This window comes from Ranitomeya imitator, chromosome 1, assembly GCF_032444005.1.
Source record: "Ranitomeya imitator isolate aRanImi1 chromosome 1, aRanImi1.pri, whole genome shotgun sequence".
In the NCBI taxonomy this organism is placed as follows: domain Eukaryota; kingdom Metazoa; phylum Chordata; class Amphibia; order Anura; family Dendrobatidae; genus Ranitomeya; species Ranitomeya imitator.
In genome coordinates this window covers 828,880,481-828,904,196 of record NC_091282.1, presented here as the reverse complement: position 1 = coordinate 828,904,196, position 23,716 = coordinate 828,880,481, and the positions used below count along the sequence as shown (strand labels likewise).

At 47.9% G+C, this 23,716-nt stretch overlaps 38 pseudogenes; all 38 read right to left on the bottom strand.

Moving 5' to 3' along the window:
- Positions 1 to 550: 550 nt before the first annotated feature.
- LOC138659988 (5S ribosomal RNA) lies at positions 551 to 669 on the bottom strand (annotated as a pseudogene).
- A 466-nt stretch (positions 670 to 1,135) lies between these two features.
- Positions 1,136 to 1,254, bottom strand: LOC138659987 (5S ribosomal RNA; annotated as a pseudogene).
- Positions 1,255 to 1,330: 76 nt separating this feature from the next.
- LOC138658740 (5S ribosomal RNA) lies at positions 1,331 to 1,449 on the bottom strand (annotated as a pseudogene).
- Positions 1,450 to 1,525: 76 nt separating this feature from the next.
- Positions 1,526 to 1,644, bottom strand: LOC138658823 (5S ribosomal RNA; annotated as a pseudogene).
- An 861-nt stretch (positions 1,645 to 2,505) lies between these two features.
- LOC138659737 (5S ribosomal RNA) lies at positions 2,506 to 2,624 on the bottom strand (annotated as a pseudogene).
- A 76-nt stretch (positions 2,625 to 2,700) lies between these two features.
- On the bottom strand, positions 2,701 to 2,819 carry LOC138659271 (5S ribosomal RNA; annotated as a pseudogene).
- A 76-nt stretch (positions 2,820 to 2,895) lies between these two features.
- Positions 2,896 to 3,014, bottom strand: LOC138659986 (5S ribosomal RNA; annotated as a pseudogene).
- A 466-nt stretch (positions 3,015 to 3,480) lies between these two features.
- LOC138659060 (5S ribosomal RNA) lies at positions 3,481 to 3,599 on the bottom strand (annotated as a pseudogene).
- A 76-nt stretch (positions 3,600 to 3,675) lies between these two features.
- LOC138658822 (5S ribosomal RNA) lies at positions 3,676 to 3,794 on the bottom strand (annotated as a pseudogene).
- Positions 3,795 to 4,065: 271 nt separating this feature from the next.
- Positions 4,066 to 4,184, bottom strand: LOC138659153 (5S ribosomal RNA; annotated as a pseudogene).
- A 76-nt stretch (positions 4,185 to 4,260) lies between these two features.
- On the bottom strand, positions 4,261 to 4,379 carry LOC138659270 (5S ribosomal RNA; annotated as a pseudogene).
- A 1,641-nt stretch (positions 4,380 to 6,020) lies between these two features.
- Positions 6,021 to 6,139, bottom strand: LOC138659269 (5S ribosomal RNA; annotated as a pseudogene).
- Positions 6,140 to 6,410: 271 nt separating this feature from the next.
- Positions 6,411 to 6,529, bottom strand: LOC138658821 (5S ribosomal RNA; annotated as a pseudogene).
- An 861-nt stretch (positions 6,530 to 7,390) lies between these two features.
- Positions 7,391 to 7,509, bottom strand: LOC138658764 (5S ribosomal RNA; annotated as a pseudogene).
- A 1,836-nt stretch (positions 7,510 to 9,345) lies between these two features.
- Positions 9,346 to 9,464, bottom strand: LOC138659267 (5S ribosomal RNA; annotated as a pseudogene).
- Positions 9,465 to 9,735: 271 nt separating this feature from the next.
- LOC138659059 (5S ribosomal RNA) lies at positions 9,736 to 9,854 on the bottom strand (annotated as a pseudogene).
- Positions 9,855 to 10,715: 861 nt separating this feature from the next.
- LOC138659927 (5S ribosomal RNA) lies at positions 10,716 to 10,834 on the bottom strand (annotated as a pseudogene).
- Positions 10,835 to 10,910: 76 nt separating this feature from the next.
- Positions 10,911 to 11,029, bottom strand: LOC138659058 (5S ribosomal RNA; annotated as a pseudogene).
- A 76-nt stretch (positions 11,030 to 11,105) lies between these two features.
- On the bottom strand, positions 11,106 to 11,224 carry LOC138659534 (5S ribosomal RNA; annotated as a pseudogene).
- Positions 11,225 to 11,890: 666 nt separating this feature from the next.
- LOC138659532 (5S ribosomal RNA) lies at positions 11,891 to 12,009 on the bottom strand (annotated as a pseudogene).
- A 1,446-nt stretch (positions 12,010 to 13,455) lies between these two features.
- On the bottom strand, positions 13,456 to 13,574 carry LOC138658697 (5S ribosomal RNA; annotated as a pseudogene).
- A 1,056-nt stretch (positions 13,575 to 14,630) lies between these two features.
- LOC138659985 (5S ribosomal RNA) lies at positions 14,631 to 14,749 on the bottom strand (annotated as a pseudogene).
- A 76-nt stretch (positions 14,750 to 14,825) lies between these two features.
- Positions 14,826 to 14,944, bottom strand: LOC138659265 (5S ribosomal RNA; annotated as a pseudogene).
- Positions 14,945 to 15,215: 271 nt separating this feature from the next.
- Positions 15,216 to 15,334, bottom strand: LOC138659506 (5S ribosomal RNA; annotated as a pseudogene).
- Positions 15,335 to 15,799: 465 nt separating this feature from the next.
- Positions 15,800 to 15,918, bottom strand: LOC138659531 (5S ribosomal RNA; annotated as a pseudogene).
- Positions 15,919 to 16,779: 861 nt separating this feature from the next.
- On the bottom strand, positions 16,780 to 16,898 carry LOC138659984 (5S ribosomal RNA; annotated as a pseudogene).
- A 271-nt stretch (positions 16,899 to 17,169) lies between these two features.
- Positions 17,170 to 17,288, bottom strand: LOC138659264 (5S ribosomal RNA; annotated as a pseudogene).
- Positions 17,289 to 17,364: 76 nt separating this feature from the next.
- On the bottom strand, positions 17,365 to 17,483 carry LOC138658696 (5S ribosomal RNA; annotated as a pseudogene).
- Positions 17,484 to 18,539: 1,056 nt separating this feature from the next.
- On the bottom strand, positions 18,540 to 18,658 carry LOC138659983 (5S ribosomal RNA; annotated as a pseudogene).
- Positions 18,659 to 20,104: 1,446 nt separating this feature from the next.
- Positions 20,105 to 20,223, bottom strand: LOC138659535 (5S ribosomal RNA; annotated as a pseudogene).
- Positions 20,224 to 20,294: 71 nt separating this feature from the next.
- LOC138659263 (5S ribosomal RNA) lies at positions 20,295 to 20,413 on the bottom strand (annotated as a pseudogene).
- A 76-nt stretch (positions 20,414 to 20,489) lies between these two features.
- On the bottom strand, positions 20,490 to 20,608 carry LOC138659668 (5S ribosomal RNA; annotated as a pseudogene).
- Positions 20,609 to 20,684: 76 nt separating this feature from the next.
- Positions 20,685 to 20,803, bottom strand: LOC138658819 (5S ribosomal RNA; annotated as a pseudogene).
- An 861-nt stretch (positions 20,804 to 21,664) lies between these two features.
- Positions 21,665 to 21,783, bottom strand: LOC138659905 (5S ribosomal RNA; annotated as a pseudogene).
- A 76-nt stretch (positions 21,784 to 21,859) lies between these two features.
- LOC138659982 (5S ribosomal RNA) lies at positions 21,860 to 21,978 on the bottom strand (annotated as a pseudogene).
- A 76-nt stretch (positions 21,979 to 22,054) lies between these two features.
- LOC138659262 (5S ribosomal RNA) lies at positions 22,055 to 22,173 on the bottom strand (annotated as a pseudogene).
- A 76-nt stretch (positions 22,174 to 22,249) lies between these two features.
- Positions 22,250 to 22,368, bottom strand: LOC138659697 (5S ribosomal RNA; annotated as a pseudogene).
- An 861-nt stretch (positions 22,369 to 23,229) lies between these two features.
- On the bottom strand, positions 23,230 to 23,348 carry LOC138659981 (5S ribosomal RNA; annotated as a pseudogene).
- Between the last annotated feature and the right edge of the window lie 368 nt (positions 23,349 to 23,716).

Genomic DNA, 23,716 nt, shown 5'->3' with positions numbered 1-23,716 from the left:
GGTACTTGCCCAGCCTCAAGCTGCTTTGCATTAGCGATCTGACGAGGGCAGGCACATTCAGCTTAGAGTGGCCATTGACAGACAGTTAGCACCTGTGCGGATCTTTTCAAGCGGAAAAAATCGTAAGTGTAAGCTTTGATAAAAACAAAACAATGTGGGAACCGTGCCAGGGATTCCCTGCCAGTCTACCAAGCTGATACTTGCCCAGCCTCAAGCTACTTTGCATTTGTGATCTGACGAAGGCAGGAACATTGAGCTTAGTGCGGCCATTGATGGATTGTTAGCAACCCCGCAAGTTTTTTCAAGAGGAAGAGAATCGTAATACAAAGCTTTGATGAAAACTAAAAAGCATGTCAACGGTACCAGGAATTCCCAGCCAGTCTCCCATGCTGGTATTTGCCCAGCCTCAAGTAGCTCAGCATTTGCGATCTGACGAGGGCAGGCCCATTCAGCATAAAGAAGTAATTGACAGATAGGTCTGTAGCACAAATTTGGGTCTTTTCAAGCGGCAAAAAATTGTAAGGGTAAGCTTTAATAAAAACAAAAAGCACGTCAACGGTACCAGGGATTCCCAGCCAGTCTCCCATGCTGGTACTTGCCCAGCCTCAAGCTGCTTTGCATTTGCGATCTGACGAGGGCAGGCACATTCAGCTTAGAGTGACCGTTGACAGATTGTTAGCACCAGTGCGGGTCTTTTCAAGCGGAAAAAAATCGTAAGGGTAAGCTTTGATAAAAACAAAAAGCACGTGAACGGTACCAGGGATTCCCAGCCAGTCTCCCATGCTGGTACTTGCCCAGCCTCAAGCTGCTTTGCATTTGCGATCTGACGAGGGCAGGCACATTCAGCTTAGAGTGACTGTTGACAGATAGTTAGCACCAGTGCGGGTCTTTTCAAGCGGAAAAAAATCGTAAGGGTAAGCTTTGATAAAAACAAAAAGCACGTCAACGGTACCAGGGATTCCCAGCCAGTCTCCCATGCTGGTACTTGCCCAGCCTCAAGCTGCTTTGCATTTGCAATCTGACGAGGGCAGGCACATTCAGCTTAGAGTGACCGTTGACAGATAGTTAGCACCAGTGCGGGTCTTTTCAAGCGGAAAAAAATCGTAAGGGTAAGCTTTGATAAAAACAAAAAGCACGTCAACGGTACCAGGGATTCCCAGCCAGTCTCCCATGCTGGTACTTGCCCAGCCTCAAGCTGCTTTGCATTTGCGATCTGACGAGGGCAGGCACATTCAGCTTAGAGTGACCGTTGACAGATAGTTAGCACCAGTGCGGGTCTTTTCAAGCGGAAAAAAATCGTAAGGGTAAGCTTTGATAAAAACAAAAAGCACGTCAACGGTACCAGGGATTCCCAGCCAGTCTCCCATGCTGGTACTTGCCCAGCCTCAAGCTGCTTAGCATTTGCGATCTGACGAGAGCAGGCACATTCAGCTTAGAGTGGCCATTTACAGATAGTGAGCAACTCTGCGGGCCTTTTCAAGAGGAATAGAATCGTAAGGGTAAGCTTTGATGAAAAAGAAAGAAACGTCAATGGCACCAGGGATTCCCAGCCAGTCTCCCATGCTGGTACTTGCCCAGCCTCAAGCTGCTTTGCATTTGCGATCTGACGAGGGCAGGCACATTCAGCTTAGAGTGGCCATTGACAGACAGTTAGCACCTGTGCGGGTCTTTTCAAGCGGAAAAAATCGTAAGTGTAAGCTTTGATAAAAACAAAACAATGTGGGAACCGTGCCAGGGATTCTCTGCCAGTCTACCAAGCTGATACTTGCCCAGCCTCAAGCTACTTTGCATTTGTGATCTGACGAAGGCAGGAACATTGAGCTTAGTGCGGCCATTGATGGATTGTTAGCAACTCCGCAAGTTTTTTCAAGAGAAAGAGAATCGTAATACAAAGCTTTGATGAAAACTAAAAAGCATGTCAACGGTACCAGGAATTCCCAGCCAGTCTCCCATGCTGGTACTTGCCCAGCCTCAAGTAGCTCAACATTTGCGATCTGACGAGGGCAGGCCCATTCAGCATAAAGAAGTAATTGACAGTAAGGTCTGTAGCACAAATTTGGGTCTTTTCAAGCGGCAAAAAATTGTAAGGGTAAGCTTTGATAAAAACAAAAAGCACGTCAACGGTACCAGGGATTACCAGTCAGTCTCCCTTGCTGGTACTTGCCCAGCCTCAAGCTGCTTTGCATTTGTGATCTGACGAGGACAGGCATATTCAGCTTAGAGTGACCATTGACAGATAGTTAGCACCAGTGCGGGTCTTTTCAAGCGGAAAAAAATCGTAAGGGTAAGCTTTGATAAAAACAAAAAGCACGTTAACGGTACCAGGGATTCCCAGCCAGTCTCCCATGCTGGTACTTGCCCAGCCTCAAGCTGCTTTGCATTTGCGATCTGACGAGGGCAGGCACATTCAGCTTAGAGTGACCATTGACAGATAGCTAGCACCAGTGCGGGTCTTTTCAAGCGGAAAAAAATCGTAAGGGTAAGCTTTGATAAAAACAAATAGCATGTCAACGGTACCAGGGATTCCCAGCCAGTCTCCCATGCTGGTACTTGCCCAGCCTCAAGCTGCTTTGCATTTGCGATCTGACGAGGGCAGGCACATTCAGCTTAGAGTGACCGTTGACAGATAGTTAGCACCAGTGCGGGTCTTTTCAAGCGGAAAAAAATCGTAATGGTAAGCTTTGATAAAAACAAAAAGCACGTCAACGGTACCAGGGATTCCCAGCCAGTCTCCCATGCTGGTACTTGCCCAGCCTCAAGCTGCTTTGCATTTGCGATCTGACGAGGGCAGGCACATTCAGCTTAGAGTGACCATTGACAGATAGTTAGCACCAGTGCGGGTCTTTTCAAGCGGAAAAAAATCGTAAAGGTAAGCTTTGATAAAAACAAAAAGCACGTCAACGGTACCAGGGATTCCCAGCCAGTCTCCCATGCTGGTACTTGCCCAGCCTCAAGCTGCTTTGCATTTGCGATCTGACGAGGGCAGGCACATTCAGCTTAGAGTGACCGTTGACAGATAGTTAGCACCAGTGCGGGTCTTTTCAAGCGGAAAAAAATCGTAAGGGTAAGCTTTGATAAAAACAAAAAGCACGTCAACGGTACCAGGGATTCCCAGCCAGTCTCCCATGCTGGTACTTGCCCAGCCTCAAGCTGCTTTGCATTTGCTATCTGACGAGGGCAGGAACATTCAGCTTAGAGTGACCATTGACAGATAGTTAGCACCAGTGCGGGTCTTTTCAAGCGGAAAAAAATCGTAAGGGTAAGCTTTGATAAAAACAAAAAGCACGTCAACGGTACCAGGGATTCCCAGCCAGTCTCCCATGCTGGTACTTGCCCAGCCTCAAGCTGCTTTGCATTTGCGATCTGACGAGGGCAGGCACATTAAGCTTAGAGTGACCATTGACAGATCGTTAGCACCAGTGCGGGTCTTTTCAAGCGGAAAAAAATCGTAAGGGTAAGCTTTGATAAAAACAAAAAGCACGTCAGCGGTACCAGGGATTCCCAGCCAGTCTCCCATGCTGGTACTTGCCCAGCCTCAAGCTGCTTAGCATTTGCGATCTGACGAGAGCAGGCACATTCAGCTTAGAGTGGCCATTGACAGATAGTGAGCAACTCTGCGGGCCTTTTCAAGAGGAATAGAATCGTAAGGGTAAGCTTTGATGAAAAAAAAAGAAACGTCAATGGCACCAGGGATTCCCAGCCAGTCTCCCATGCTGGTACTTGCCCAGCCTCAAGCTGCTTTGCATTTGCGATCTGACGAGGGCAGGCACATTCAGCTTAGAGTGGCCATTGACAGACAGTTAGCACCAGTGCGGGTCTTTTCAAGCGGAAAAAAATCGTAAGGGTAAGCTTTGATAAAAACAAAAAGCACGTCAACGGTCCCAGGGATTCCCAGCTAGTCTCCCATGCTGGTACTTGCCCAGCCTCAAGCTGCTTTGCATTTGCGATCTGACGAGGGCAGGCACATTCAGCTTAGAGTGACCGTTGACAGATAGTTAGCACCAGTGCGGGTCTTTTCAAGCGGAAAAAAATCGTAAGGGTAAGCGTTGATAAAAACAAAAAGCACGTCAACGGTACCAGGGATTCCCAGCCAGTCTCCCATGCTGGTACTTGCCCAGCCTCAAGCTGCTTTGCATTTGCGATCTGACGAGGGCAGGAACATTCAGCTTAGAATGACCACTGACAGATAGTTAGCAACAGTGCGGGTCTTTTCAAGCGGAAAAAAATCGTAAGGGTAAGCTTTGATAAAAACAAAAAGCACGTCAACGGTACCAGGGATTCCCAGCCAGTCTCCCATGCTGGTACTTGCCCAGCCTCAAGCTGCTTTGCATTTGCGATCTGACGAGGGCAGGCACATTCAGCTTAGAGTGACCATTGACAGATCGTTAGCACCAGTGCGGGTCTTTTCAAGCGGAAAAAAATCGTAAGGGTAAGCTTTGATAAAAACAAAAAGCACGTCAGCGGTACCAGGGATTCCCAGCCAGTCTCCCATGCTGGTACTTGCCCAGCCTCAAGCTGCTCAGCATTTGCGATCTGACGAGAGCAGGCACATTCAGCTTAGAGTGGCCATTGACAGATAGTGAGCAACTCTGCGGGCCTTTTCAAGAGGAATAGAATCGTAAGGGTAAGCTTTGATGAAAAAAAAAGAAACGTCAATGGCACCAGGGATTCCCAGCCAGTCTCCCATGCTGGTACTTGCCCAGCCTCAAGCTGCTTTGCATTTGCGATCTGACGAGGGAAGGCACATTCAGCTTAGAGTGGCCATTGACAAAAAGTAAGCACCTGTGCGGGTCTTTTCAAGCGGAAAAAATCGTAAGTGTAAGCTTTGATAAAAACAAAACAATGTGGGAACCGTGCCAGGGATTCCCTGCCAGTCTACCAAGCTGATACTTGCCCAGCCTCAAGCTACTTTGCATTTGTGATCTGACGAAGGCAGGAACATTGAGCTTAGTGCGGCCATTGATGGATTGTTAGCAACCCCGCAAGTTTTTTCAAGAGGAAGAGAATCGTAATACAAAGCTTTGATGAAAACTAAAAAGCATGTCAACGGTACCAGGAATTCCCAGCCAGTCTCCCATGCTGGTACTTGCCCAGCCTCAAGTAGCTCAGCATTTGCGATCTGACGAGGGCAGGCCCATTCAGCATAAAGAAGTAATTGACAGATAGGTCTGTAGCACAAATTTGGGTCTTTTCAAGCGGCAAAAAATTGTAAGGGTAAGCTTTGATAAAAACAAAAAGCACGTCAACGGTACCAGGGATTCCCAGCCAGTCTCCCTTGCTGGTACTTGCCCAGCCTCAAGCTGCTTTGCATTTGCGATCTGACGAGGACAGGCACATTCAGCTTAGAGTGACCATTGACAGATAGTTAGCACCAGTGCGGGTCTTTTCAAGCGGCAAAAAATCGTAAGGGTAAGCTTTGATAAAAACAAAAAGCACGTTAACTGTACCAGGGATTCCCAGCCAGTCTCCCATGCTGGTACTTGCCCAGCATCAAGCTGCTTTGCATTTGCGATCTGACGAGGGGAGGCACATTCAGCTTAGAGTGACCGTTGACAGATAGTTAGCACCAGTGCGGGTCTTTTCAAGCAGAAAAAAATCGTAAGGGTAAGCTTTGATAAAAACAAAAAGCACGTGAACGGTACCAGGGATTCCCAGCCAGTCTCCCATGCTGGTACTCGCCCAGCCTCAAGCTGCTTTGCATTTGCGATCTGACGAGGGCAGGCACATTCAGCTTAGAGTGACCGTTGACAGATAGTTAGCACCAGTGCGGGTCTTTTCAAGCAGAAAAAAATCGTAAGGGTAAGCTTTGATAAAAACAAAAAGCACGTCAACGGTACCAGGGATTCCCAGCCAGTCTCCCATGCTGGTACTTGCCCAGCCTCAAGCTGCTTTGCATTTGCGATCTGACGAGGGCAGGCACATTCAGCTTAGAGTGACCGTTGGCAGATAGTTAGCACCAGTGCGTGTCTTTTCAAGTGGAAAAAAATCGTAAGGGTAAGCTTTGATAAAAACAAAAAGCACGTCAACGGTACCAGGGATTCCCAGCCAGTCTCCCATGCTGGTACTTGCCCAGCCTCAAGCTGCTTTGCATTTGCGATCTGACGAGGGCAGGCACATTCAGCTTAGAGTGACCATTGACAGATCATTAGCACCAGTGCGGGTCTTTTCAAGCGGAAAAAAATCGTAAGGGTAAGCTTTGATAAAAACAAGAAGCACGTCAGCGGTACCAGGGATTCCCAGCCAGTCTCCCATGCTGGTACTTGCCCAGCCTCAAGCTGCTTAGCATTTGCGATCTGACGAGAACAGGCACATTCAGCTTAGAGTGGCCATTGACAGATAGTGAGCAACTCTGCGGGCCTTTTCAAGAGGAATAGAATCGTAAGGGTAAGCTTTGATGAAAAAAAATGAAACGTCAATGGCACCAGGGATTCCCAGCCAGTCTCCCATGCTGGTACTTGCCCAGCCTCAAGCTGCTTTGCATTTGCGATCTGACGAGGGCAGGCACATTCAGCTTAGAGTGGCCATTGACAGACAGTTAGCACCTGTGCGGGTCTTTTCAAGCGGAAAAAATCATAAGTGTAAGCTTTGATAAAAACAAAACAATGTGGGAACCGTGCCAGGGATTCCCTGCCAGTCTACCAAGCTGATACTTGCCCAGCCTCAAGCTACTTTGCATTTGTGATCTGACGAAGGCAGGAACATTGAGCTTAGTGCGGCCATTGATGGATTGTTAGCAACCCCGCAAGTTTTTTCAAGAGGAAGAGAATCGTAAAACAAAGCTTTGATGAAAACTAAAAAGCATGTCAACGGTACCAGGAATTCCCAGCCAGTCTCCCATGCTGGTACTTGCCCAGCCTCCAGTAGCTCAGCATTTGCGATCTGACGAGGGCAGGCCCATTCAGCATAAAGAAGTAATTGACAGATAGGTCTGTAGCACAAATTTGGGTCTTTTCAAGCGGCAAAAAATTGTAAGGGTAAGCTTTGATAAAAACAAACAGCACGTCAACGGTACCAGGGATTCCCCGCCAGTCTCCCTTGCTGGTACTTGCCCAGCCTCAAGCTGCTTTGCATTTGCGATCTGACGAGGACAGGCACATTCAGCTTAGAATGACCATTGACAGATAGTTAGCACCAGTGCGGGTCTTTTCAAGCGGCAAAAAATCGTAAGGGTAAGCTTTGATAAAAACAAAAAGCACGTTAACGGTACCAGGGATTCCCAGCCAGTCTCCCATGCTGGTACTTGCCCAGCCCCAAGCTGCTTTGCATTTGCGATCCGACGAGGGCAGGCACATTCAGCTTAGAGTGACCGTTGACAGATAGTTAGTACCAGTGCGGGTCTTTTCAAGCGGAAAAAAATCGTAAGGGTAAGCTTTGATAAAAACAAAAAGCACGTCAACGGTACCAGGGATTCCCAGCCAGTCTCCCATGCTGGTACTTGCCCAGCCTCAAGCTGCTTTGCATTTGCGATCTGACGAGGGCAGGCACATTCAGCTTAGACTGACCGTTGACAGATAGTTAGCACCAGTGCGGGTCTTTTCAAGCGGAAAAAAATCGTAAGGGTAAGCTTTGATAAAAACAAAAAGCACGTCAACGGTACCAGGGATTCCCAGCCAGTCTCCCATGCTGGTACTTGCCCAGCCTCAAGCTGCTTTGCATTTGCGATCTGACGAGAGCAGGCACATTCAGCTTAGAGTGGCCATTTACAGATAGTGAGCAACTCTGCGGGCCTTTTCAAGAGGAATAGAATCGTAAGGGTAAGCTTTGATGAAAAAAAAGGAAACGTCAATGGCACCAGCGATTCCCAGCCAGTCTCCCATGCTGGTACTTGCCCAGCCTCAAGCTGCTTTGCATTTGCGAGCTGACGAGGACAGGCACATTCAGCTTAGAGTGACCATTGACAGATCGTTAGCACCAGTGCGGGTCTTTTCAAGCGGAAAAAAATCGTAAGGGTAAGCTTTGATAAAAACAAAAAGCACGTCAGCGGTACCAGGGATTCCCAGCCAGTCTCCCATGCTGGTACTTGCCCAGCCTCAAGCTGCTTAGCATTTGCGATCTGACGAGAGCAGGCACATTTAGCTTAGAGTGGCCATTGACAGATAGTGAGCAACTCTGCGGGCCTTTTCAAGAGGAATAGAATCGTAAGGGTAAGCTTTGATGAAAAAAAAAGAAACGTCAATGGCACCAAGGATTCCTAGCCAGTCTCCCATGCTGGTACTTGCCCAGCCTCAAGCTGCTTTGCATTTGCGATCTGACGAGGGCAGGCACATTCAGCTTAGAGTGGCCATTGACAGACAGTTAGCACCTGTGCGGGTCTTTTCAAGCGGAAAAAATCGTAAGTGTAAGCTTTGATAAAAACAAAACAATGTGGGAACCGTGCCAGGGATTCCCTGCCAGTCTACCAAGCTGATACTTGCCCAGCCTCAAGCTACTTTGCATTTGTGATCTGACGAAGGCAGGAACATTGAGCTTAGTGCGGCCATTGATGGATTGTTAGCAACTCCGCAAGTTTTTTCAAGAGGAAGAGAATCGTAATACAAAGCTTTGATGAAAACTAAAAAGCATGTCAACGGTACCAGGAATTCCCAGCCAGTCTCCCATGCTGGTACTTGCCCAGCCTCAAGTAGCTCAGCATTTGCGATCTGACGAGGGCAGGCCCATTCAGCATAAAGAAGTAATTGACAGATAGGTCTGTAGCACAAATTTGGGTCTTTTCAAGCGGCAAAAAATCGTAAGGGTAAGCTTTGATAAAAACAAAAAGCACGTTAACGGTACCAGGGATTCCCAGCCAGTCTCCCATGCTGGTACTTGCCCAGCCTCAAGCTGCTTTGCATTTGCGATCTGACGAGAGCAGGCACATTCAGCTTAGAGTGGCCATTCACAGATAGTGAGCAACTCTGCGGGCCTTTTCAAGAGGAATAGAATCGTAAGGGTAAGCTTTGATGAAAAAAAAAGAAACGTCAATGGCACCAAGGATTCCTAGCCAGTCTCCCATGGTGGTACTTGCCCAGCCTCAAGCTGCTTTGCATTTGCGATCTGATGAGGGCAGGCACATTCAGCTTAGAGTGGCCATTGACAGACAGTTAGCACCTGTGCGGGTCTTTTCAAGCGGCAAAAAATCGTAAGGGTAAGCTTTGATAAAAACAAAAAGCACGTTAACTGTACCAGGGATTCCCAGCCAGTCTCCAATGCTGGTACTTGCCCAGCCTCAAGCTGCTTTGCATTTGCGATCTGACGAGGGCAGGCACATTCAGCTTAGAGTGACCGTTGACAGATAGTTGGCACCAGTGCGGGTCTTTTCAAGCGGAAAAAAATCGTAAGGGTAAGCTTTGATAAAAACAAAAAGCACGTCAACGGTACCAGGGATTCCCAGCCAGTCTCCCATGCTGGTACTTGCCCAGCCTCAAGCTGCTTTGCATTTGCGATCTGACGAGGGCAGGCACATTCAGCTTAGAGTGACCATTGACAAATAGTTAGCACCAGTGCGGGTCTTTTCAAGCGGAAAAAAATCGTAAGGGTAAGCTTTGATAAAAACAAAAAGCACGTCAACGGTACCAGGGATTCCCAGCCAGTCTCCCATGCTGGTATTTGCCCAGCCTCAAGCTGCTTTGCATTTGCGATCTGACGAGGGCAGGCACATTCAGCTTAGAGTGACCATTGACAGATCGTTAGCACCAGTGCGGGTCTTTTCAAGCGGAAAGAAATCGTAAGGGTAAGCTTTGATAAAAACAAAAAGCACGTCAGCGGTACCAGGGATTCCCAGCCAGTCTCCCATGCTGGTACTTGCCCAGCCTCAAGCTGCTTAGCATTTGCGATCTGACGAGAGCAGGCACATTCAGCTTAGAGTGGCCATTGACAGATAGTGAGCAACTCTGCGGGCCTTTTCAAGAGGAATAGAATCGTAAGGGTAAGGTTTGATGAAAAAAAAAGAAATGTCAATGGCACCAAGGATTCCTAGCCAGTCTCCCATGCTGGTACTTGCCCAGCCTCAAGCTGCTTTGCATTTGCGATCTGACGAGGGCAGGCACATTCAGCTTAGAGTGGCCATTGACAGACAGTTAGCACCTGTGCGGGTCTTTTCAAGCGGAAAAAATCGTAAGTGTAAGCTTTGATAAAAACAAAACAATGTGGGAACCGTGCCAGGGATTCCCTGCCAGTCTACCAAGCTGATACTTGCCCAGCCTCAAGGTACTTTGCATTTGTGATCTGACGAAGGCAGGAACATTGAGCTTAGTGCGGCCATTGATGGATTGTTAGCAACTCCGCAAGTTTTTTCAAGAGGAAGAGAATCGTAATACAAAGCTTTGATGAAAACTAAAAAGCATGTCAACGGTACCAGGAATTCCCAGCCAGTCTCCCATGCTGGTACTTGCCCAGCCTCAAGTAGCTCAGCATTTGCGATCTGACGAGGGCAGGCCCATTCAGCATAAAGAAGTAATTGACAAATAGGTCTGTAGCACAAATTTTGGTCTTTTCAAGCGGCAAAAAATCGTAAGGGTAAGCTTTGATAAAAACAAAAAGCACGTTAACGATACCAGGGATTCCCAGCCAGTCTCCCATGCTGGTACTTGCCCAGCCTCAAGCTGCTTTGCATTTGCGATCTGACGAGGGCAGGCACATTCAGCTTAGAGTGACCGTTGACAGATAGTTAGCACCAGTGCGGGTCTTTTCAAGCGGAAAAAAATCGTAAGAGTAAGCTTTGATAAAAACAAAAAGCACGTCAACGGTACCAGGGATTCCCAGCCAGTCTCCCATGCTGGTACTTGCCCAGCCTAAAGCTGCTTTGCATTTGCGATCTGACGAGGGCAGGCACATTCAGCTTAGAGTGACCATTGACAGATCGTTAGCACCAGTGCGGGTCTTTTCAAGCGGAAAAAAATCGTAAGGGTAAGCTTTGATAAAAACAAAAAGCACGTCAGCGGTACCAGGGATTCCCAGCCAGTCTCCCATGCTGGTACTTGCCCAGCCTCAAGCTGCTTAGCATTTGCGATCTGACGAGAGCAGGCACATTCAGCTTAGAGTGGCCATTGACAGATGGTGAGTAACTCTGCGGGCCTTTTCAAGAGGAATAGAATCGTAAGGGTAAGCTTTGATGAAAAAAAAAGAAACGTCAATGGCACCAGGGATTCCCAGCCAGTCTCCCATGCTGGTACTTGCCCAGCCTCAAGCTGCTTTGCATTTGCGATCTAACGAGGGCAGGCACATTCAGCTTAGAGTGGCCATTGACAGACAGTTAGCACCTGTGCGGGTCTTTTCAAGCGGAAAAAATCGTAAGTGTAAGCTTTGATAAAAACAAAACAATGTGGGAACCGTGCCAGGGATTCCCTGCCAGTCTACCAAGCTGATACTTGCCCAGCCTCAAGCTACTTTGCATTTGTGATCTGACGAAGGCAGGAACATTGAGCTTAGTGCGGCCATTGATGGATTGTTAGCAACCCCGCAAGTTTTTTCAAGAGGAAGAGAATCGTAATACAAAGCTTTGATGAAAACTAAAAAGCATGTCAACGGTACCAGGAATTCCCAGCCAGTCTCCCATGCTGGTACTTGCCCAGCCTCAAGTAGCTCAGCATTTGCGATCTGACGAGGGCAGGCCCATTCAGCATAAAGAACTAATTGACAGATAGGTCTGTAGCACAAATTTGGGTCTTTTCAAGCGGCAAAAAATTGTAAGGGTAAGCTTTGATAAAAACAAAAAGCACGTCAACGGTACCAGGGATTCTCAGCCAGTCTCCCTTGCTGGTACTTGCCCAGCCTCAAGCTGCTTTGCATTTGCGATCTGACAAGGGCAGGCACATTCAGCTTAGAGTGGCCATTGACAGATAGTGAGTAACTCTGCGGGCCTTTTCAAGAGGAATAGAATCGTAAGGGTAAGCTTTGATGAAAAAAAAAGAAACGTCAATGGCACCAGGGATTCCCAGCCAGTCTCCCATGCTGGTACTTGCCCAGCCTCAAGCTGCTTTGCATTTGCGATCTAACGAGGGCAGGCACATTCAGCTTAGAGTGGCCATTGACAGACAGTTAGCACCTGTGCGGGTCTTTTCAAGCGGAAAAAATCGTAAGTGTAAGCTTTGATAAAAACAAAACAATGTGGGAACCGTGCCAGGGATTCCCTGCCAGTCTACCAAGCTGATACTTGCCCAGCCTCAAGCTACTTTGCATTTGTGATCTGACGAAGGCAGGAACATTGAGCTTAGTGCGGCCATTGATGGATTGTTAGCAACCCCGCAAGTTTTTTCAAGAGGAAGAGAATCGTAATACAAAGCTTTGATGAAAACTAAAAAGCATGTCAACGGTACCAGGAATTCCCAGCCAGTCTCCCATGCTGGTACTTGCCCAGCCTCAAGTAGCTCAGCATTTGCGATCTGACGAGGGCAGGCCCATTCAGCATAAAGAAGTAATTGACAGATAGGTCTGTAGCACAAATTTGGGTCTTTTCAAGCGGCAAAAAATTGTAAGGGTAAGCTTTGATAAAAACAAAAAGCACGTCAACGGTACCAGGGATTCTCAGCCAGTCTCCCTTGCTGGTACTTGCCCAGCCTCAAGCTGCTTTGCATTTGCGATCTGACAAGGGCAGGCACATTCAGCTTAGAGTGACCGTTGACAGATAGTTAGCACCAGTGCGGGTCTTTTCAAGCGGAAAAAAATCATAAGGGTAAGCTTTGATAAAAACAAAAAGCACGTTAACGGTACCAGGGATTCCCAGCCAGTCTCCCATGCTGGTACTTGCCCAGCCTCAAGGTGCTTTGCATTTGCGATCTGACGAGGGCAGGCACATTCAGCTTAGAGTGACCGTTGACAGATAGTTAGCACCAGTGCGGGTCTTTTCAAGCGGAAAAAAATCGTAAGGGTAAGCTTTGATAAAAACAAAAAGCACGTCATCGGTACCAGGGATTCCCAGCCAGTCTCCCATGCTGGTACTTGCCCAGCCTCAAGCTGCTTTGCATTTGCGATCTGACGAGGGCAGGCACATTCAGCTTAGAGTGACCGTTGACAGATAGTTAGCACCAGTGCGGGTCTTTTCAAGCGGAAAAAAATCGTAAGGGTAAGCTTTGATAAAAACAAAAAGCACGTCAACGGTACCAGGGATTCCCAGCCAGTCTCCCATGCTGGTACTAGCCCAGCCTCAAGCTGTTTTGCATTTGTGATCTGACGAGGGCAGGCACATTCAGCTTAGAGTGACCATTGACAGATAGTTAGCACCAGTGCGGGTCTTTTCAAGCGGAAAAAAATCGTAAGGGTAAGCTTTGATAAAAACAAAAAGCACGTCAACGGTACCAGGGATTCCCAGCCAGTCTCCCATGCTGGTACTTGCCCAGCCTCAAGCTGCTTTGCATTTGCAATCTGACGAGGGCAGGCACATTCAGCTTAGAGTGACCATTGACAGATCGTTAGCACCAGTGCGGGTCTTTTCAAGCGGAAAAAAATCGTAAGGGTAAGCTTTGATAAAAACAAAAAGCATGTCAGCGGTACCAGGGATTCCCAGCCAGTCTCCCATGCTGGTACTTGCCCAGCCTCAAGCTGCTTAGCATTTGCGATCTGACGAGAGCAGGCACATTCAGCTTAGAGTGGCCATTGACAGATAGTGAGCAACTCTGCGGGCCTTTTCAAGAGGAATAGAATCGTAAGGGTAAGCTTTGATGAAAAAAAAAGAAACATCAATGGCACCAAGGATTCCTAGCCAGTCTCCCATGCTGGTACTTGCCCAGCCTCAAGCTGCTTTGCATTTGCGATCTGACGAGGGCAGGCACATTCAGCTTAGAGTGGCCATTGACAGACAGTTAGCACCTGTGCGGGTCTTTTCAAGCGGAAAAAATCGTAAGTGTAAGCTTTGATAAAAACAAAACAATGTGGGAACCGAGCCAGGGATTCCCTGCCAGTCTACCAAGCTGATACTTGCCCAGCCTCAAGCTACTTTGCATTTGTGATCTGACGAAGGCAGGAACATTGAGCTTAGTGCGGCCATTGATGGATTGTTAGCAACTCCGCAAGTTTTTTCAAGAGGAAGAGAATCGTAATACAAAGCTTTGATGAAAACTAAAAAGCATGTCAACGGTACCAGGAATTCCCAGCCAGTCTCCCAGGCTGGTACTTGCCCAGCCTCAAGTAGCTCAGCATTTGCGATCTGACGAGGGCAGGCCCATTCAGCATAAAGAAGTAATTGACAGATAGGTCTGTAGCACAAATTTGGGTCTTTTCAAGCGGCAAAAAATCGTAAGGGTAAGCTTTGATAAAAACAAAAAGCACGTTAACGGTACCAGGGATTCCCAGCCAGTCGCCCATGCTGGTACTTGCCCAGCCTCAAGCTGCTTTGCATTTGCGATCTGACGAAGGCAGGCACATTCTGCTTAGAGTGACCGTTGGCAGATAGTTAGCACCAGTGCGGGTCTTTTCAAGCGGAAAAAAATCGTAAGGGTAAGCTTTGATAAAAACAAAAAGCACGTCAACGGTACCAGGGATTCCCAGCCAGTCTCCCATGCTGGTACTTGCCCAGCCTTAAGCTGCTTTGCATTTGCGATCTAACGAGGGCAGGCTCATTCAGCTTAGAGTGACCATTGACAGATCGTTAGCACCAGTGCGGGTCTTTTCAAGCGGAAAAAAATCGTAAGGGTAAGCTTTGATAAAAACAAAAAGCACGTCAACGGTACCAGGGATTCCCAGCCAGTCTCCCATGCTGGTACTTGCCCAGCCTCAAGCTGCTTTGCATTTGCGATCTGACGAGGGCAGGCACATTCAGCTTAGAGTGACCGTTGACAGATAGTTAGCACCAGTGCGGGTCTTTTCAAGCGGAAAAAAATCATAAGGGTAAGCTTTGATAAAAACAAAAAGCACGTCAACGGTACCAGGGATTCCCAGCCAGTCTCCCATGCTGGTACTTGCCCAGCCTCAAGCTGCTTTGCATTTGCGATCTGACGAGGGCAGGCACATTCAGCTTAGAGTGACCATTGACAGATAGTTAGCACCAGTGCGGGTCTTTTCAAGCGGAAAAAAATCGTTAGGGTAAGCTTTGATAAAAACAAAAAGCACGTCAACTGTACCAGGGATTCCCAGCCAGTCTCCCATGCTGGTACTTGCCCAGCCTCAAGCTGCTTTGCATTTGCGATCTGACGAAGGCAGGCACATTCAGCTTAGAGTGACCATTGACAGATAGTTATCACCAGTGCGGGTCTTTTCAAGCGGAAAAAAATCGTAAGGGTAAGCTTTGATAAAAACAAAAAGCACGTCAACGGTACCAGGGATTCCCAGCCAGTCTCCCATGCTGGTACTTGCCCAGCCTCAAGCTGCTTTGCATTTGCGATCTGACGAGGGCAGGAACATTCAGCTTAGAGTGACCATTGACAGATCGTTAGCACCAGTGCGGGTCTTTTCAAGCGGAAAAAAATCGTAAGGGTAAGCTTTGATAAAAACAAAAAGCACGTCAGCGGTACCAGGGATTCCCAGCCAGTCTCCCATGCTGGTACTTGCCCAGCCTCAAGCTGCTTAGCATTTGCGATCTGACGAGAGCAGGCACATTCAGCTTACAGTGGCCATTGACAGATAGTGAGCAACTCTGCGGGCCTTTTCAAGAGGAATAGAATCGTAAGGGTAAGCTTTGATGAAAAAAAAGAAACGTCAATGGCACCAAGGATTCCTAGCCAGTCTCCCATGCTGGTACTTGCCCAGCCTCAAGCTGCTTTGCATTTGCGATCTGACAAGGGCAGGCACATTCAGCTTAGAGTGGCCATTGACAGATAGTGAGTAACTCTGCGGGCCTTTTCAAGAGGAATAGAATCGTAAGGGTAAGCTTTGATGAAAAAAAAAGAAACGTCAATGGCACCAGGGATTCCCAGCCAGTCTCCCATGCTGGTACTTGCCCAGCCTCAAGCTGCTTTGCATTTGCGATCTAACGAGGGCAGGCACATTCAGCTTAGAGTGGCCATTGACAGACAGTTAGCACCTGTGCGGGTCTTTTCAAGCGGAAAAAATCGTAAGTGTAAGCTTTGATAAAAACAAAACAATGTGGGAACCGTGCCAGGGATTCCCTGCCAGTCTACCAAGCTGATACTTGCCCAGCCTCAAGCTACTTTGCATTTGTGATCTGACGAAGGCAGGAACATTGAGCTTAGTGCGGCCATTGATGGATTGTTAGCAACCCCGCAAGTTTTTTCAAGAGGAAGAGAATCGTAATACAAAGCTTTGATGAAAACTAAAAAGCATGTCAACGGTACCAGGAATTCCCAGCCAGTCTCCCATGCTGGTACTTGCCCAGCCTCAAGTAGATCAGCATTTGCGATCTGACGAGGGCAGGCCCATTCAGCATAAAGAAGTAATTGACAGATAGGTCTGTAGCACAAATTTGGGTCTTTTCAAGCGGCAAAAAATTGTAAGGGTAAGCTTTGATAAAAACAAAAAGCACGTCAACGGTACCAGGGATTCTCAGCCAGTCTCCCTTGCTGGTACTTGCCCAGCCTCAAGCTGCTTTGCATTTGCGATCTGACAAGGGCAGGCACATTCAGCTTAGAGTGACCGTTGACAGATAGTTAGCACCAGTGCGGGTCTTTTCAAGCGGAAAAAAATCATAAGGGTAAGCTTTGATAAAAACAAAAAGCACGTTAACGGTACCAGGGATTCCCAGCCAGTCTCCCATGCTGGTACTTGCCCAGCCTAAAGGTGCTTTGCATTTGCGATCTGACGAGGGCAGGCACATTCAGCTTAGAGTGACCGTTGACAGATAGTTAGCACCAGTGCGGGTCTTTTCAAGCGGAAAAAAATCGTAAGGGTAAGCTTTGATAAAAACAAAAAGCACGTCAACGGTACCAGGGATTCCCAGCCAGTCTCCCATGCTGGTACTTGCCCAGCCTCAAGCTGCTTTGCATTTGCGATCTGACGAGGGCAGGCACATTCAGCTTAGAGTGACCGTTGACAGATAGTTAGCACCAGTGCGGGTCTTTTCAAGCGGAAAAAAATCGTAAGGGTAAGCTTTGATAAAAACAAAAAGCACGTCAACGGTACCAGGGATTCCCAGCCAGTCTCCCATGCTGGTACTAGCCCAGCCTCAAGCTGTTTTGCATTTGTGATCTGACGAGGGCAGGCACATTCAGCTTAGAGTGACCATTGACAGATAGTTAGCACCAGTGCGGGTCTTTTCAAGCGGAAAAAAATCGTAAGGGTAAGCTTTGATAAAAACAAAAAGCACGTCAACGGTACCAGGGATTCCCAGCCAGTCTCCCATGCTGGTACTTGCCCAGCCTCAAGCTGCTTTGCATTTGCGATCTGACGAGGGCAGGCACATTCAGCTTAGAGTGACCATTGACAGATCGTTAGCACCAGTGCGGGTCTTTTCAAGCGGAAAAAAATCGTAAGGGTAAGCTTTGATAAAAACAAAAAGCATGTCAGCGGTACCAGGGATTCCCAGCCAGTCTCCCATGCTGGTACTTGCCCAGCCTCAAGCTGCTTAGCATTTGCGATCTGACGAGAGCAGGCACATTCAGCTTAGAGTGGCCATTGACAGATAGTAAGAAACTCTGCGGGCCTTTTCAAGAGGAATAGAATCGTAAGGGTAAGCTTTGATGAAAAAAAAAGAAACATCAATGGCACCAAGGATTCCTAGCCAGTCTCCCATGCTGGTACTTGCCCAGCCTCAAGCTGCTTTGCATTTGCGATCTGACGAGGGCAGGCACATTCAGCTTAGAGTGGCCATTGACAGACAGTTAGCACCTGTGCGGGTCTTTTCAAGCGGAAAAAATCGTAAGTGTAAGCTTTGATAAAAACAAAACAATGTGGGAACCGAGCCAGGGATTCCCTGCCAGTCTACCAAGCTGATACTTGCCCAGCCTCAAGCTACTTTGCATTTGTGATCTGACGAAGGCAGGAACATTGAGCTTAGTGCGGCCATTGATGGATTGTTAGCAACTCCGCAAGTTTTTTCAAGAGGAAGAGAATCGTAATACAAAGCTTTGATGAAAACTAAAAAGCATGTCAACGGTACCAGGAATTCCCAGCCAGTCTCCCATGCTGGTACTTGCCCAGCCTCAAGTAGCTCAGCATTTGCGATCTGACGAGGGCAGGCCCATTCAGCATAAAGAAGTAATTGACAGATAGGTCTGTAGCACAAATTTGGGTCTTTTCAAGCGGCAAAAAATCGTAAGGGTAAGCTTTGATAAAAACAAAAAGCACGTTAACGGTACCAGGGATTCCCAGCCAGTCGCCCATGCTGGTACTTGCCCAGCCTCAAGCTGCTTTGCATTTGCGATCTGACGAGGGCAGGCACATTCTGCTTAGAGTGACCGTTGGCAGATAGTTAGCACCAGTGCGGGTCTTTTCAAGCGGAAAAAAATCGTAAGGGTAAGCTTTGATAAAAACAAAAAGCACGTCAACGGTACCAGGGATTCCCAGCCAGTCTCCCATGCTGGTACTTGCCCAGCCTCAAGCTGCTTTGCATTTGCGATCTAACGAGGGCAGGCTCATTCAGCTTAGAGTGACCATTGACAGATCGTTAGCACCAGTGCGGGTCTTTTCAAGCGGAAAAAAATCGTAAGGGTAAGCTTTGATAAAAACAAAAAGCACGTCAACGGTACCAGGGATTCCCAGCCAGTCTCCCATGCTGGTACTTGCCCAGCCTCAAGCTGCTTTGCATTTGCGATCTGACGAGGGCAGGCACATTCAGCTTAGAGTGACCGTTGACAGATAGTTAGCACCAGTGCGGGTCTTTTCAAGCGGAAAAAAATCATAAGGGTAAGCTTTGATAAAAACAAAAAGCACGTCAACGGTACCAGGGATTCCCAGCCAGTCTCCCATGCTGGTACTTGCCCAGCCTCAAGCTGCTTTGCATTTGCAATCTGACGAGGGCAGGCACATTCAGCTTAGAGTGACCATTGACAGATAGTTAGCACCAGTGCGGGTCTTTTCAAGCGGAAAAAAATCGTAAGGGTAAGCTTTGATAAAAACAAAAAGCACGTCAACGGTACCAGGGATTCCCAGCCAGTCTCCCATGCTGGTACTTGCCCAGCCGCAAGCTGCTTAGCATTTGCGATCTGACAAGAGCAGGCACATTCAGCTTAGAGTGGCCATTGACAGATAGTGAGCAACTCTGCGGGCCTTTTCAAGAGGAATAGAATCGTAAGGGTAAGCTTTGATGAAAAAAATAGAAACGTCAATGGCACCAAGGATTCCTAGCCAGTCTCCCATGCTGGTACTTACCAAGCCTCAAGCTGCTTTGCATTTGCGATCTAACGAGGGCAGGCACATTCAGCTTAGAGTGGCCATTGACAGACAGTTAGCACCTGTGCGGGTCTTTTCAAGCGGAAAAAATCGTAAGTGTAAGCTTTGATAAAAACAAAACAATGTGGGAACCGTGCCAGGGATTCCCTGCCAGTCTACCAAGCTGATACTTGTCCAGCCTCAAGCTACTTTGCATTTGTGATCTGACGAAGGCAGGAACATTGAGCTTAGTGCGGCCATTGATGGATTGTTAGCAACCCCGCAAGTTTTTTCAAGAGGAAGAGAATGGTAATACAAAGCTTTGATGAAAACTAAAAAGCATGTCAACGGTACCAGGAATTCCCAGCCAGTCTCCCATGCTGGTGCTTGCCCAGCCTCAAGTAGCTCAGCATTTGCGATCTGACGAGGGCAGGCCCATTCAGCATAAAGAAGTAATTGACAGATAGGTCTGTAGCACAAATTTGGGTCTTTTCAAGCGGCAAAAAATCGTAAGGGTAAGCTTTGATAAAAACAAAAAGCACGTTAACGGTACCAGGGATTCCCAGCCAGTCTCCCATGCTGGTACTTGCCCAGCCTCAAGCTGCTTTGCATTTGCGAGCTGACGAGGGAAGGCACATTCAGCTTAGAGTGACCGTTGACAGATAGTTAGCACCAGTGCGGGTCTTTTCAAGCGGAAAAAAATCGTAAGGGTAAGCTTTGATAAAAACAAAAAGCACGTCAACGGTACCAGGGATTCCCAGCCAGTCTCCCATGCTTGTACTTGCCCAGCCTCAAGCTGCTTTGCATTTGCGATCTGACGAGGGCAGGCACATTCAGCTTAGAGTGACCGTTGACAGATAGTTAGCACCAGTGCGGGTCTTTTCAAGCGGAAAAAAATCGTAAGGGTAAGCTTTGATAAAAACAAAAAGCACGTCAACGGTACCAGGGATTCCCAGCCAGTCTCCCATGCTGGTACTTGCCCAGCCTCAAGCTGCTTTGCATTTGCGATCTGACGAGGGCAGGCACATTCAGCTTAGAGTGACCGCTGACAGATAGCACCAGTGCGGGTCTTTTCAAGCGGAAAAAAATCGTAAGGGTAGCTTTGATAAAAACAAAAAGCACGTCAACGGTACCAGGGATTCCCAGCCAGTCTCCCATGCTGGTACTTGCCCAGCCTCAAGCTGCTTTGCATTTGCGATCTGACGAGGGCAGGCACATTCAGCTTAGAGTGACCATTGACAGATCGTTAGCACCAGTGCGGGTCTTTTCAAGCGGAAAAAAATCGTAAGGGTAAGCTTTGATAAAAACAAAAAGCACGTCAACGGTACCAGGGATTCCCAGCCAGTCTCCCATGCTGGTACTTGCCCAGCCTCAAGCTGCTTAGCATTTGCGATCTGACGAGAGCAGGAACATTCAGCTTAGAGTGGCCATTGACAGATAGTGAGCAACTCTGCGGGCCTTTTCAAGAGGAATAGAATCGTAAGGGTAAGCTTTGATGAAAAAAAAAGAAACGTCAATGGCACCAGGGATTCCCAGCCAGTCTCCCATGCTGGTACTTGCCCAGCCTCAAGCTGCTTTGCATTTGCGATCTGACGAGGGCAGGCACATTCAGCTTAGAGTGGCCATTGACAGACAGTTAGCACCTGTGCGGGTCTTTTCAAGCGGAAAAAATCGTAAGTGTAAGCTTTGATAAAAACAAAACAATGTGGGAACCGTGCCAGGGATTCCCTGCCAGTCTACCAAGCTGATACTTGCCCAGCCTCAAGCTACTTTGCATTTGTGATCTGACGAAGGCAGGAACATTGAGCTTAGTGCGGCCATTGATGGATTGTTAGCAACTCCGCAAGTTTTTTCAAGAGGAAGAGAATCGTAATACAAAGCTTTGATGAAAACTAAAAAGCATGTCAACGGTACCAGGAATTCCCAGCCAGTCTCCCATGCTGGTACTTGCCCAGCCTCAAGTAGCTCAGCATTTGCGATCTGACGAGGGCAGGCCCATTCAGCATAAAGAAGTAATTGACAGATAGGTCTGTAGCACAAATTTGGGTCTTTTCAAGCGGCAAAAAATTGTAAGGGTAAGCTTTGATAAAAACAAAAAGCACGTCAACGGTTCCAGGGATTCCCAGCCAGTCTCCCTTGCTGGTACTTGCCCAGCCTCAAGCTGCTTTGCATTTGCGATCTGACGAGGACAGGCACATTCAGCTTAGAGTGACCATTGACAGATAGTTAGCACCAGTGCGGGTCTTTTCAAGCGGCAAAAAATCGTAAGGGTAAGCTTTGATAAAAACAAAAAGCACGTTAACGGTACCAGGGATTCCCAGCCAGTCTCCCATGATGGTACTTGCCCAGCCTCAAGCTGCTTTGCATTTGCGATCTGACGAGGGCAGGCACATTCAGCTTAGAGTGACCGTTGACAGATAGTTAGCACCAGTGCGGGTCTTTTCAAGCGGAAAAAAATCGTAAGGGTAAGCTTTGATAAAAACAAAAAGCACGTCAACGGTACCAGGAATTCCCAGCCAGTCTCCCATGCTGGTACTTGCCCAGCCTCAAGCTGCTTTGCATTTGCGATCTGACGAGGGCAGGCACATTCAGCTTAGAGTGACCGTTGACAGATAGTTAGCACCAGTGCGGGTCTTTTCAAGCGGAAAAAAATCGTAAGGGTAAGCTTTGATAAAAACAAAAAGCACGTCAACGGTACCAGGGATTCCCAGCCAGTCTCCCATGCTGGTACTTGCCCAGCCTCAAGCTGCTTTGCATTTGCGATCTGACGAGGGCAGGCACATTCAGCTTAGAGTGACCGTTGACAGATAGTTAGCACCAGTGCGGGTCTTTTCAAGCGGAAAAAAATCATAAGGGTAAGCTTTGATAAAAACAAAAAGCACGTCAACGGTACCAGGGATTCCCAGCCAGTCTCCCATGCTGGTACTTGCCCAGCCTCAAGCTGCTTTGCATTTGCGATCTGACGAGGGCAGGCACATTCAGCTTAGAGTGACCATTGACAGATAGTTAACACCAGTGCGGGTCTTTTCAAGCGGAAAAAAATCGCAAGGGTAAGCTTTGATAAAAACAAAAAGCACGTCAACGGTACCAGGGATTCCCAGCCAGTCTCCCATGCTGGTACTTGCCCAGCCTCAAGCTGCTTAGCATTTGCGATCTGACGAGAGCAGGCACCTTCAGCTTAGAGTGGCCATTGACAGATAGTGAGCAACTCTGCGGGCCTTTTCAAGAGGAATAGAATCGTACGGGTAAGCTTTGATGAAAAAAAAAGAAACGTCAACGGCACCAAGGATTCCTTGCCAGTCTCCCATGCTGGTACTTGCCCAGCCTCAAGCTGCTTTGCATTTGCGATCTGACGAGGGCAGGCACATTCAGCTTAGAGTGGCCATTGACAGACAGTTAGCACCTGTGCGGGTATTTTCAAGCGGAAAAAATCGTAAGTGTAAGCTTTGATAAAAACAAAACAATGTGGGAACCGTGCCAGGGATTCCCTGCCAGTCTACCAAGCTGATACTTGCCCAGCCTCAAGCTACTTTGCATTTGTGATCTGACGAAGGCAGGAACATTGAGCTTAGTGCGGCCATTGATGGATTGTTAGCAACTCCGCAAGTTTTTTCAAGAGGAAGAGAATCGTAATACAAAGCTTTGATGAAAACTAAAAAGCATGTCAACGGTACCAGGAATTCCCAGCCAGTCTCCCATGCTGGTACTTGCCCAGCCTCAAGTAGCTCAGCATTTGCGATCTGACGAGGGCAGGCCCATTCAGCATAAAGAAGTAATTGACAGATAGGTCTGTAGCACAAATTTGGGTCTTTTCAAGCGGCAAAAAATTGTAAGGGTAAGCTTTGATAAAAACAAAAAGCACGTTAACGGTACCAGGGATTCCCAGCCAGTCTCCCATGCTGGTACTTACCCAGCCTCAAGCTGCTTTGCATTTGCGATCTGACGAGGGCAGTCACATTCAGCTTAGAGTGACCGTTGACAGATAGTTAGCACCAGTGCGGGTCTTTTCAAGCGGAAAAAAATCGTAAGGGTAAGCTTTGATAAAAACAAAAAGCACGTCAACGGTACCAGGGATTCCCAGCCAGTCTCCCATGCTGGTACTTGCCCAGCCTCAAGCTGCTTTGCATTTGCGATCTGACGAGGGCAGGCACATTCAGCTTAGAGTGACCGTTGACAGATAGTTAGCACCAGTGCGGGTCTTTTCAAGCGGAAAAAAATCGTAAGGGTAAGCTTTGATAAAAACAAAATGCATGTCAACGGTACCAGGGATTCCCAGCCAGTCTCCCATGCTGGTACTTGCCCAGCCTCAAGCTGCTTTGCATTTGCGATCTGACAAGGGCAGGCACATTCAGCTTAGAGTGACCATTGACAGATAGTTAGCACCAGTGCGGGTCTTTTCAAGCGGAAAAAAATCGTAAGGGTAAGCTTTGATAAAAACAAAAAGCACGTCAACGGTACCAGGGATTCCCAGCCAGTCTCCCTTACTGGTACTTGCCCAGCCTCAAGCTGCTTTGCATTTGCGATCTGACGAGGACAGGCACAT